The sequence below is a fragment of the Bemisia tabaci genome, chromosome 8, assembly GCF_918797505.1.
Source record: "Bemisia tabaci chromosome 8, PGI_BMITA_v3".
In the NCBI taxonomy this organism is placed as follows: Eukaryota; Metazoa; Arthropoda; class Insecta; order Hemiptera; family Aleyrodidae; genus Bemisia; species Bemisia tabaci.
This window is the reverse complement of record NC_092800.1, coordinates 19283967-19296339: the sequence shown is the minus strand read 5'-3', so window position 1 is coordinate 19296339 and position 12373 is coordinate 19283967. Positions and strand designations below refer to the sequence as shown.

The window sequence follows — 12373 nt, the reverse complement described above, 5'->3', positions numbered from 1 at the left end:
AAACATATCACAGGTATGATAATACGTGGAGATAAAATGGTAGATTTTGAGAGAATCAGGCTTTAATGCTTGTTAGTTCTAATGTTAAACGATTTTATTTCTAGTGCGAGATTTATCTTCGGCCCGGCTATGCCAACTCTGACTTGCGAAGGAAAAACGCGGTGTGAGCCTCCAGGCGTTGCAAAGTTTCATCTGGAAAAACATGAATTTCCTGAAAAACTTATGAATATTTTCCCACCCATTTTTCGGATTAGTTTGCTCGCAATTTCTTCGAAAGTCCCTGAAAATATCAAGGGTATAGTGTGTATTTTCCCACAAAAAATGGACATTTTCTAGGAGGACATTTGGCAACTTTTGCATGTTCATATGGTGTTTTTCCTTAGCACGGCAGAACTCTGGTCGAATTTATTCTCTGGCGATAAACAAGTAAGTTCTCCGCGATTAAGAGAGAGACATGCTGAGCATAAAACTGCGAAGTTTTAATCAAAATTAACCATGTGTCAGACATGCCTCTCATTTCTCTTTGATTTTATTGGTCTCAGTTCTTTTTAGTATTAATACATCAATACCGCAGTTACCCGGAGAGATAAATATACGAAATGAAGCTAGCCGCCTTAAAAAAGTTGACGTTAACCTCTGGATGCAACTATTCGTGCTCAGGGGCTGCATGTGTTGCATACACGAAAAAATTAAGGCGCTCTAAATTTGTTTGCCTATTATTAACAGTGAATAAGTTTTAAGTGCCTCTATTTTGTCGCAAAAAAAGTGAGTGGAAAAAAAATTATCACCAGTTCTGTATTAGTTCTATGTATTTACTATATAATATTTATGTTGGTAAACTCATGCGAAATCGGTACAATAACTGCGGGCCGCGCGTCATTTTCATCCATTTAGCGCATGTCTTCAAATAAATCGTGAAATTTAGCATTCTTAAATGGTATCATTCAAGTAAGTGAAAGAGATAAACATAATGATTCTTGGCATCATTTCATTTTTCTGCATTGGTAAATATTCTAATCTTAGCAGTAAAATGATGTTTAAAGTTAATTCCTGTAAATGACATTTTTTAAAGCTATCAGAGTCAGGGACTGACTTAAAGGTGCGAAGGAGAATCATTCTAATTACTTGAAAAACTCTGTCTTAATTGAGAATTCAATGTCCCAACAACTGACAAAACGATAAGAAGAAAACGTGCGATAAATCAGTTCACTAGTAATATGGACTACAATTTGCGGCTCATTTGTAAAAAAAAGTAAGTACATGGGAAGCTGAAAGGTACATAGTACACACGTAGTCCATAAACTGAGCTACAATTTGCAGTTCCTGATTGCAAATTATGGTCTATTTATCCAAAGCGTTAGTCGGAGTGCTGATACCGGTTTCATGAAGATTGTGTAGAACAGCAAAAGCGGAACTAAGTAGGAGGGCTGGAGGGGTCTAGCTTGGCCCCTTCACAAATCTACTCCCCCCCCCCCCCTCAGAAATGTGAGGATTCTTCCTGAATAAGTGCGTCGCATACCTTTGAAATTGAAATTTGATCAATTTTTGGCGAGAAAAGCTCAAAATTACTTCCGAAACGACGCACGTATCGTTCGCAAATCGCCCAGGTATTTTCTAAAATTAATAAAGTCATTATACGCTTTGTAACTTTCCTAACCATTCGCGCCATTATTTAATCATAAATCCCACGGAGGAACACACCAAAAAAACACCACAAGTCAAACTCATCGATTAACTTTGACAGATATTATGTATGTATTAATTCAAGACACAGCGAACGAGAAACTAAAAAAATTAGGTCGACCCCTGCTGTAGTCATCCTTAACGTAAATCTATTCAAATTAATAGAGAGAAAAAGACTCACTTGAAGAAAATCCTTTGTAGGGCTTTGGAGCTTTAGAGAGCATTACCACAAAGTTACACTGAACTTCAGCGGCTGCAGACTCATCGCACGATTAGTCAAAACCATTTGCATACTCACCAGCACGGGCGTGCGTAGCGTCCAGCGGCGCAAGGTCAAAACCGGGGCTTCGACTGGGGAGAAAAAGAACGCTCCTACTACTGGACTATAAGATTTACATAATATCAAGTGCAAGGAAATGGAAAGAGTGCAGACACCTTTCCGAAGCCGACTAAGGGACTAGCGGAGCATCAAGGTTACTTCATGAACAGTGGCGTAGCGTGCTTTGCGATATATCGATTGATCGACCATTTAAATCCATGGAATAGGATCGATAAACAGAGTGTTCGCAGCGAACACCTTAATAATCGATTCTTTATCATAGGGGTAAATGGCATTACAATCGATATATCGCAATTCACGCCACGCCACTGATTCACGAACCCATACTAACCGATGATTTATTAGTACTTAATCAGGTGTGACCAGACTCTAGCTCAATCAAATCGACGGCCAAAGTGTGGAATACCACGTATCTCCGTTCATAAAGTTGCAGACTTCCTGTCGTACTTGTTTTCCTTTGAAAAATTAGTCGACGTGATTTTTTGAAAATTTTCTTGATTTTTCCTCTCTGTAAGCAAAATACCCTACTTAAATTTCAAGATATTAAGTTGGCTTGCCACTCTTCGGAAAACTAAAATAGGAGAGGACACTTTGAAAGTCCGCATTGGAGATACGTGGTTTCACACTTTAGCCATCGAAATGATGGTTGCGTAGCGGAGAGACTTGGATTGTGGCCATGATCTAGCGTATAATGCACGTATTTATGCTAAAAGGAACTATGTGCATAGGGATTGCGTGTAACATAGTTCCTTTTAGCATAAATATGTCCAAATGCTCCGGTGAACGATAGCCTGTCTTGATCAAATAGTCGACCGATGTCACCTTTTGGTCTCTCTTAGATAGAGGTCAATTAAAAAAAAATCGATAAATCAAAGACTGGAACGATCACTATTAAGCTCATTTTCCAATCAAAACCAGGTATTGATTCAACCAAGGCGTGGATCAATATGAACGTGTACCTATATTGCGAATAGAAAACCGTTCATCCTTTCGGGAAGCTTGTTGCCTATCCGGTGAGATTGAAGGCGAACTTCAGATGGTGGTATTGCTAAAAAGGTTCATACGACGCATATCGGTCAAATCAAAGCATGAAGCGAGATATCGACGGTGAAACTACCAAACCACGTATCTCGTTTGCGGTGTTTAAAAATCTACGCTCACGTTTTATTTTTTTGAAGTAGACCGAATCAATATCATTCCTTGAAATTTTCACAGAATTTTCTCCGCACGAAGAGGAAAAATCACAGAAATTTTCAAGACTGGACGTTAAGTAGTTTTTCATTTAAAAAATAAAGTATGACAGGAAGTCTGCGACGTCGCAAACCGAGATACGTGGTTTGGTAGTTTCACCGTCGATATGTGTTTTTATTGTTGGAATAGTTAACTATTTGCCGGCAGTGCTGGCTGATTGTTGAAGTTGAAAAACAAAGCTATAGACAAAGAAGACATAAAGAGTATGGAGCGATCCTATTGGTTGAAATGGGTGGTGCTTATAGACTGAGGGAGAACATGATGGAATAACTATAGGTTCTGTCGTGGGCTGCCGTAAGTTAGTCTCTTGCCTACCTTATTTGTCCGTTGCAACCACCCTTTTTCACCAATAGCAGAACTCCATATAATGTTTGTCTTCTTTGTCTACCAACTTAAACAATATCAAATTTAAACAATCCGGCGATCTACACTAAAAAAGTTACGGGCTAAATGGACATAGTATCCGTTCTGGGCTCACAGAGGCAGAAAGATCCAAGTCTTGGCGCCGCAGCTCTGATTGACTGCTCCGGGTTCAGTGGCCGGAGCAACGGATGCTACATCTGGAACTTTCGGGGTCTGAGCATGGAACATATTCCCCGTACTTAAGTGGGTGCGACTTTCACAGCCGGAGTTTTTGTTTCCAGTGTTTAAATTGACAATATCTACGCACGATTATAAGGTCACAGATCGTCTTTTTATGCAATTGAAGCGTGGAGCATGATAAAAGTATATTATCTAATAGCTAAATCTTTGTGATTCTCGGTTGATTTTTTTTGTGGATTGATTGGAAGCAAATGTCAAGCGAACTGCATGTGAGGGAATAATCTGAGATTTGAAGTTTTGCCTGAACTCTTCCTCGTAAAATATTTTAATTAAAATTGTGTTCCTTTGAGGTTTCTGTTAAGATGAAGCCTGATCTGAGCTGTATCTCTGAGCCCCAATCACAATCAGAATTTTTTTTTTTAGTTTACAGGCAATATAATGTGCTGTACGACATGATACCATTATTCGACCCCTGGGAGATCGTGAATCGTGATGCCTATTCAGCTGATTGAAGGCGTTTTGATTTGCCGTCGCTGCACGCTGAATGAATCAAGCATCAAAACACGATTCTGTGACCAGCGCAATGACTCATTCCTATGATCTATGTTGGTATCGAGTATCGAGCAGATTCTCATTCAAAACTGTATCCCCTGGTAAAAATTGACAGTAGAATCTGTGTTCCAAAATACCATAGACCTACAGCCGGCAGTAAGATTTCCAATAACTTCTATAGCCGGCAACACAATTTCTTATGGCCTTTTATAGCCGATGGCAAGTAAGCAACAGCCTGGCGATAAAATGTATGCTAAACGTTACTAATTACGGATGCTAGGACTTAGTGAGTTTTTTGACTACCGCTCTCTTTTTGGGCCGTAGTATCTTGATTTTTTTTTGCGAGGTAAGCTCCGTTTTTTTGATGGATGCCTGCCATTCCTAATATATTAGAGCGCTTTCAGTTTCGTATGATACCGTGCAATACCTCTGGGGTGAAATAGTTGCTTCAAGCGCCGTGGTACGCTGCGGCGCGGCGCGGCGGGCGGGCAGTCAGTCAGCGCGAAACGCGCATTGGCGCCTTCAAACCTAACAGGGATACTTCACGCATTGCGCAGTGCGTGAAGTATCCCTGTTAGGTTTGTAGGCGGCAGTGCGCCGCCGCCGCCGCTCCGCTTTGTGTTAGGCTCTAATATTTAATCTCGTGGAGTCAGCGTTTTCAACTCATGACTTTGAAATGTTTGCACACTCTGTATGGATTATTCTCATTTTAATTGGTGAAAAAAAATATGTAGTAAAGGAAAATATAATGTGCGTTTTGTAAATATTAAGGTGATTCCGTACATACTTAAGGATTTACAAAGCACACGAATTTCTACACAATTTCTTATAGCCTTTTATAGCCGATGGCGAAAAAGCAACAGCCAGGCGATAAAGTGTAAAGCCCGGCGATAGGAACTATAGCCCGGCTTTATAATTTTTTATAGCTTCGTGTAGCCCAGCCGTATGATTTTTTTCACTTTCTACAGCCAGCAATATGATTTTCTGTAGCCTTCTTTAGCCGGCTGTAAGAATTCCTATGGTATTTTGAAACGCAGCTCCTATCGCCAATTTTTACCAGGGTCTTCCTCAGTGACCTTTTCGCATGTAAGATGTCTACTGCGATGCCACTCCGTGCGCGTAAAACAACATCCATACATCGGCAATAATCCGAACAAATTACGCATTTCCAGGAAAACGAATGGGTTTTTTTTTTTTAACTTATTATTTTTACTTATAAAACACATGATCTGCAATTCTGCATATCTAAAAGAAAAATATTCAAATTTATTAATTACAGCTAATTGTTTCTTTAACAGCTAAACAACTACCCCAACTGCCATGCTAAGGAAAAACGTCGTATGAACATTCAAGAGTTGCCGAATTTCCGCCGATAAAATGTTCATTTTTGAGGTGTGTTATGCATATATTTCGTTAGACTTTTCAGATATTTTTTATTATAAATTGCGAGCAAAATTTGAAGAAATATATTCACAATTTTCCAAGTTAACTCACTATTTATCGAAGGAAATACGGAAAAGTATGATGGCTCATCCGGTGCTTTTCCTCATGGTGGCAGCAAAAAAACTACATAGTTCATGCGGGATCAGGGAATTCGATGATATCTCCTCAAGAATTATTTGGAATATACATAATCGATTTTTTCCACAGGTCGTAACAAATCTATAAGCCATCCCAAAATGCCTTGGAAAATTGTTACCCTGTATCATAAGTTTACCATCGGACTTTACTTTGAAGACCTTAAAGGTGCTGTTTGAAAGGAAAAAAATCTCGCCACGCTCACTCCTGCGGTGCGGTCGGTCTAGCTTTTACAAATTTTAAATTTCCGCGGGCATCGAAGTTCCCGGAAGAGAACCAATAGGCTGGATTAAGCACTTTGAGAAGGAAAGAGGCGTTGAAAAGTTGCCACGAGCGCACCGGTAATCGACCGATGACCATTGACTATTCGGATGCTATCTCGTAGATTAGCGCGGGAATTTCGAAAAAAACAGGAGGTTTGTAATTTTTAAAGTCGGAAATTAAAAAAATTTAAGTTGAGTGAAACATTAATTTTTTTTTTGTTGAAAAACATTAGTTGAACAGAATGCCACTAATTTATTAAAGAGCTGATGACCTAACCTAACCTAACCTAACCTAACCTAACCTAACCTAACCTAACCTAACCTAACCTAGCCTAACCTAACCTAACCTAGCCTAACCTAACCTAACCTAACCTAACCTAACCTAACCTAACCTAACCTAACCTAACCTAACCTAACCTAACCTAACCTAACCTAACCTAACCTAACCTAACCTAACAGAACCTAACCGAACCTAACCGCTAAGTCAGTAAAAGTCGCTGATTTAGCTAACTATTTTCAATATTAAATTAATTGTTGTAAAAATGAGTTTTGACCTAACCGCTAAGTCAGTAAAAGTCGCTGATTGAGCTAACTATTTTCAATATTAAATTAATTGTTGTAAAAATGAGTTTTGTGACTTATTTGGACGAAGAATCATGATTGGGGGATTTTACAGATTGGAAAAAAAAAAAAAAAAATTTCCGGTGCCGGGGATCGAACGCGGCATCCTCACTGTGGCAGGCGAGTGCTCTACCCATTGAGCCACCTGAGCGGTTGCATTGGAGTGGGAAATAAGTAGTATATAAGGGTGGCGTTATTGTTGTTGAAAAGAAGATGCATCGTTGACCGGTGACCGACGCGGATGGTTGCTGGGGATTCTGCAACTTTTCATGCCTCAATTTCCTTCTTTAAAGCCCTTTCCACACGTTGCAAGTTTTGCTGCAAGTGAGCCGAAAGTGGGAGTCATCACTCATCGATGATCGTGAAATTTGCGGGCGGGACGCAAATTTCACGATCATCGATGAGTGATGACTCCCACTTTCGGCTCACTTGCAGCAAAACTTGCAACGTGTGAATGAAAGGGCTCAATCAAGAGTAAAGGCCTCTATAGACGATCAAATTCCCGAACCAATTCCGATCAAAGTAGCATCAAAGTGTCGGGAGTCATCAGTCTGAAATTCATAAATTTGCTTAATTTTAAAATGAAAACTTGACAGAAACGTTTCCTGTGGCAGGAAATGATGAATGATGGCACTCCTGTCTGATCTCACTTTGATCAAAAAAGTGCGGCCCGTCAAAATTTGATGGTAGATGGTGACCACCAGTCATCAGCATGTCTACTTTGATCGGAATTGGTTCGGAATTTGATCGTCTATAAAGGCCTTAAGACGCGCCGTTTGGGCAGAAAAACGCACAACTCTGACCGCGGAGCATCAGAGTGCATCGTTCGCATCGGTTTCACCGGTGCAACACATCGGTGCCACCAGCCTTCCCCGGCTTTTGATTGGCTCGCAATTTTCCTCAATTTTCTTTAGTTTGAAAGAAAATTTCTCGTGGAAACCTCTCTGAAGTGCTTCTCAAAGCGACTACAAAGCTATTGATATATTACACCTACCATGTTTCTGTTTTTTTACTTTCAATTTGAATCAAGTCTCAAAAAAAAGCTGTACCTAACCTAACCTCAACCATGGGTGTTCATTTTCATTGCCAAGAGAAAACATTGCAAATAGCCACCAGCAGTTCTCGATCTGAAATTTGACAAATTTTCAATTTAAAATCATCTTTTGTGACCTAAAATGGTTTTTTGTCTTTCAATCAGTGTCGGCTTAATACCTTTTCACTTCAGTTTCTAAAGTTTATGGCGTTTCTTCATTGTTCCTTTCGCTCCTAATGGTTGAAGCTGAAGCCAAGTAGCTCGTCGGTTTGATCTGCTTTTTTTCCTCGAAGAGGATTTAATTGTGCCTCTCCTTCAAGTCTCAGCTTTAGCAGTGTTACTTTTTCATCATAAACAATTACTTTGGTAATAATCAAAAGTTTACATTTCAGTTCTGTATCTACAAGTGTCTGCATCAGGAATCGTTCTCCGAGAGCAGCATCTCATGACTGCAGCATACAGATGGAAATTAAGCTTGTTTCATGGTTTTATTTAAACAACTTGTGCTCTAAATTTATCGTTGAAGTGACAAATGGTGTGTATTACTGTACCCGAAAGCCTAGCGTAGAAACTTTGAGCACCTGTCTCAGTGTGAGCGGTCCTTTGTTGCGGTCAAAGCTGCTCATTGATGACAGTTTCTCAAAGGAAAAGTCTTCGATGGATCAAGAAAAATCGTCTCCCTGAAATAGTAATTCACACCCTTTCTTCATGACAATCTCAAAATTTAGTCCTCGCCCTAAGTTTGGGACCATTTCTCAGTTTTATCCTTGGTGTTGCGGTGTCATCAGAAGTGCACAATTTCTGTAGGATCAGTTCATGGTATGATTTGGAATATTTTAATTACCACTTATCTCGGTATGTGACACTACAGACTTCCTGTCATACTTTATTTTCTAAATGGGAAACCACTTGACGGAAGGTTTTAAAAACTGCCGTGATTTTTCTTCTCTTTACGAAGAAAATCCTGCAGGAACTTCAAGGAATGATGTCGATTTGTACTCTTTTATTAAAAGAATATAGGAGCTGAGATTTTTAAACACTGTAAGAAGTTTCAACCATCTGCTCTGCAAAGATAATTTGAATTCAAATCATCCTATGAATAGAATACCATGCATTCGGAAGGGGTGAGCACTTGAGGTTTCATTTGCCTGGGGAGGCGCCTTTCAAATTCACTGCCAAAGGGACTCTAGCAATATCTGGCAAATGGAAGGTACTGTCCTAGTCCAAAAAATGTAAAGAAAGCCTAACCACCCCCTGGGCTCGATGTAGTTGCTGGATTTTTCCCCCTATTTCTGGATTATTATTTGAGGATGCCTACTGGATCTTAACTTTTACAGAAGACGGAGTTAATGCTGAAACAGGAAAATTTAAGTTGGAAAGTCTGAGAAGTGGATCCGTACCTCAAAAGTCTGAAGCTTCACCTTTATTCCAGCCCAAAGAGATGGTTATAGAAACATTCAAATTTTCAAAAGATGTTGACTTAGGGCAGCAGAGAAGGAACAAGCAAGGTCAAAGGTTCAACCCTGTAGGGAAAAGGGGGGAATAGGAAGGAAATAAGGACAAATCTATCGGGATCAGAAAAGCGTGTATGAACGTGAGAGAGGATCAGAAAGACAAGTGGTGGTGCGTAACCATAGATACATACAAGAGATATACATGATACAGTCAAAATCGTACAAACCCGATACAGGGAGAAATGGCATTGATTATGACTCTGTTTAGAAAAAAAAAAGTTTAAAAACTTGCTTTGGATGTTTTTCACCCCTCTCAGGGAAAAAGAACAGATATAAATTCAGGTATCAAAGAAAAACAGTGACAATAATGGGCGGCGCTTCGTTCGAGGAAATTTTGAGTGACATTTAGTGCTCACAGCATTCATAAAAGCGCTCATAATGACATTTTTGAAGGTTTATCCAAACGTGAATGACCATTAAAATCTTCTTGACATGACTTGGAAATAATTTCAATGAAATTTCAATGCACATTTCAAAGATTTAGGAAACCTGTGATGATGATTGATTTTAAATGATTATGAGCTTTGAGTTAGACCAAGAACAACACAAGACACACCTGAGCAGCCTGATTGTTGAAATTTTTTGTTTGTCGGGACGGCATAGATGACATAGGTTAAAAAACCGAGCGAGATTAGTCGGCTATGTCTTATCCCTGCTTTGTCGTGCCTTTGTCAGGTGGAATGGACAACATACTGTCGGAAACTTAAGAGGTGCCGTTAGCTTGTCAAGAGTTCAACTTGACATAGGCACGACAAAGCAGCGATAAGACATAGCCAACCAATCACGCTCCGCCTTTTAACCGATGTCATCTATGTCGTCCCGACAAACAAAAAATTTCAACAATCAGGCTGAAATCACATGATTCATTTTGTTCCCTATAATATCCGTAGAGGAATGGTAAAGGAAATCATTCGGAGTCCGATTAGCACTCACTAGGAAAGATTTATTCACGTCAAGGAAATACATATTAAATCTTAATTTATACCTACATACATAAGCCATGGAAGAATTATTAGAGAATGACATAGAATGCGTCATCAGTATAAGTCATTAGATAATTTTTCTTGATCCATCGAAGACTTTTCCTTTGAGAAACTGTCATCAATGAGCAGCTTTGACCGCAACAAAGGACCGCTCACACTGAGACAGGTGCTCAAAGTTTCTACGCTAGGCTTTCGGGTACAGTAATACACACCATTTGTCACTTCAACGATAAATTTAGAGCACAAGTTGTTTAAATAAAACCATGAAACAAGCTTAATTTCCATCTGTATGCTGCAGTCATGAGATGCTGCTCTCGGAGAACGATTCCTGATGCAGACACTTGTAGATACAGAACTGAAATGTAAACTTTTGATTATTACCAAAGTAATTGTTTATGATGAAAAAGTAACACTGCTAAAGCTGAGACTTGAAGGAGAGGCACAATTAAATCCTCTTCGAGGAAAAAAAGCAGATCAAACCGACGAGCTACTTGGCTTCAGCTTCAACCATTAGGAGCGAAAGGAACAATGAAGAAACGCCATAAACTTTAGAAACTGAAGTGAAAAGGTATTAAGCCGACACTGATTGAAAGACAAAAAACCATTTTAGGTCACAAAAGATGATTTTAAATTGAAAATTTGTCAAATTTCAGATCGAGAACTGCTGGTGGCTATTTGCAATGTTTTCTCTTGGCAATGAAAATGAACACCCATGGTTGAGGTTAGGTTAGGTACAGCTTTTTTTTGAGACTTGATTCAAATTGAAAGTAAAAAAACAGAAACATGGTAGGTGTAATATATCAATAGCTTTGTAGTCGCTTTGAGAAGCACTTCAGAGAGGTTTCCACGAGAAATTTTCTTTCAAACTAAAGAAAATTGAGGAAAATTGCGAGCCAATCAAAAGCCGGGGAAGGCTGGTGGCACCGATGTGTTGCACCGGTGAAACCGATGCGAACGATGCACTCTGATGCTCCGCGGTCAGAGTTGTGCGTTTTTCTGCCCTTTAAAGGCCTCTATAGACGATCAAATTCCCGAACCAATTCCGATCAAAGTAGCATCAAAGTGTCGGGAGTCATCAGTCTGAAATTCATAAATTTGCTTAATTTTAAAATGAAAACTTGACAGAAACGTTTCCTGTGGCAGGAAATGATGAATGATGGCACTCCTGTCTGATCTCACTTTGATCAAAAAAGTGCGGCCCGTCAAAATTTGATGGTAGATGGTGACCACCAGTCATCAGCATGTCTACTTTGATCGGAATTGGTTCGGAATTTGATCGTCTATAAAGGCCTTAAACGGCGCGTCTAAAGCCGGGAAGCTGGTGGCACCGATGTGTTGCACCGGTGAAACCGATGCGAACGATGCACTCTGATGCTCCGCGGTCAGAGTTGTGCGTTTTTCTGCCCAAAGCCCTTTCCACACGTTGCAAGTTTTGCTGCAAGTGAGCCGAAAGTGGGAGTCATCACTCATCGATGATCGTGAAATTTGCGTCCCGCCCGCAAATTTCACGATCATCGATGAGTGATGACTCCCACTTTCGGCTCACTTGCAGCAGAACTTGCAACGTGTGGAAAGGGCTTAAGGCCTCTATAGACGATCAAATTCCCGAACCAATTCCGATCAAAGTAGCATCAAAGTGTCGGGAGTCATCAGTCTGAAATTCATAAATTTGCTTAATTTTAAAATGAAAACTTGACAGAAACGTTTCCTGTGGCAGGAAATGATGAATGATGGCACTCCTGTCTGATCTCACTTTGATCAAAAAAGTGCGGCCCGTCAAAATTTGATGGTAGATGGTGAACACCAGTCATCCTTTGATCGGAATTGGTTCGGAATTTGATCGTCTATCGAGGCCTTTAAACGGCGAAGCGGAAGCGGTGGCACCGATGTGTTGCCGGTGAAACCGATGCGACCGATGCCGATGTCCTCAAGGCCTCGATAGACGATCAAATTCCGAACCAATTCCGATCAAAGGATGACTGGTGGTCACCATCTACCATCAAATTTTGACG

At 40.0% G+C, this 12373-nt stretch overlaps 1 long non-coding RNA gene across 1 annotated transcript; it reads right to left on the bottom strand.

Annotated features, from left to right (window-relative positions):
- Positions 1 to 7346: 7346 nt before the first annotated feature.
- On the bottom strand, positions 7347 to 11345 carry LOC140225234 (uncharacterized). Its single transcript, XR_011900379.1, has 2 exons — positions 10237 to 11345; positions 7347 to 9943 (listed from the first exon to the last, which is right to left on the bottom strand). It is a non-coding gene; the product is annotated as an uncharacterized lncRNA (long non-coding RNA).
- Positions 11346 to 12373: the final 1028 nt, after the last annotated feature.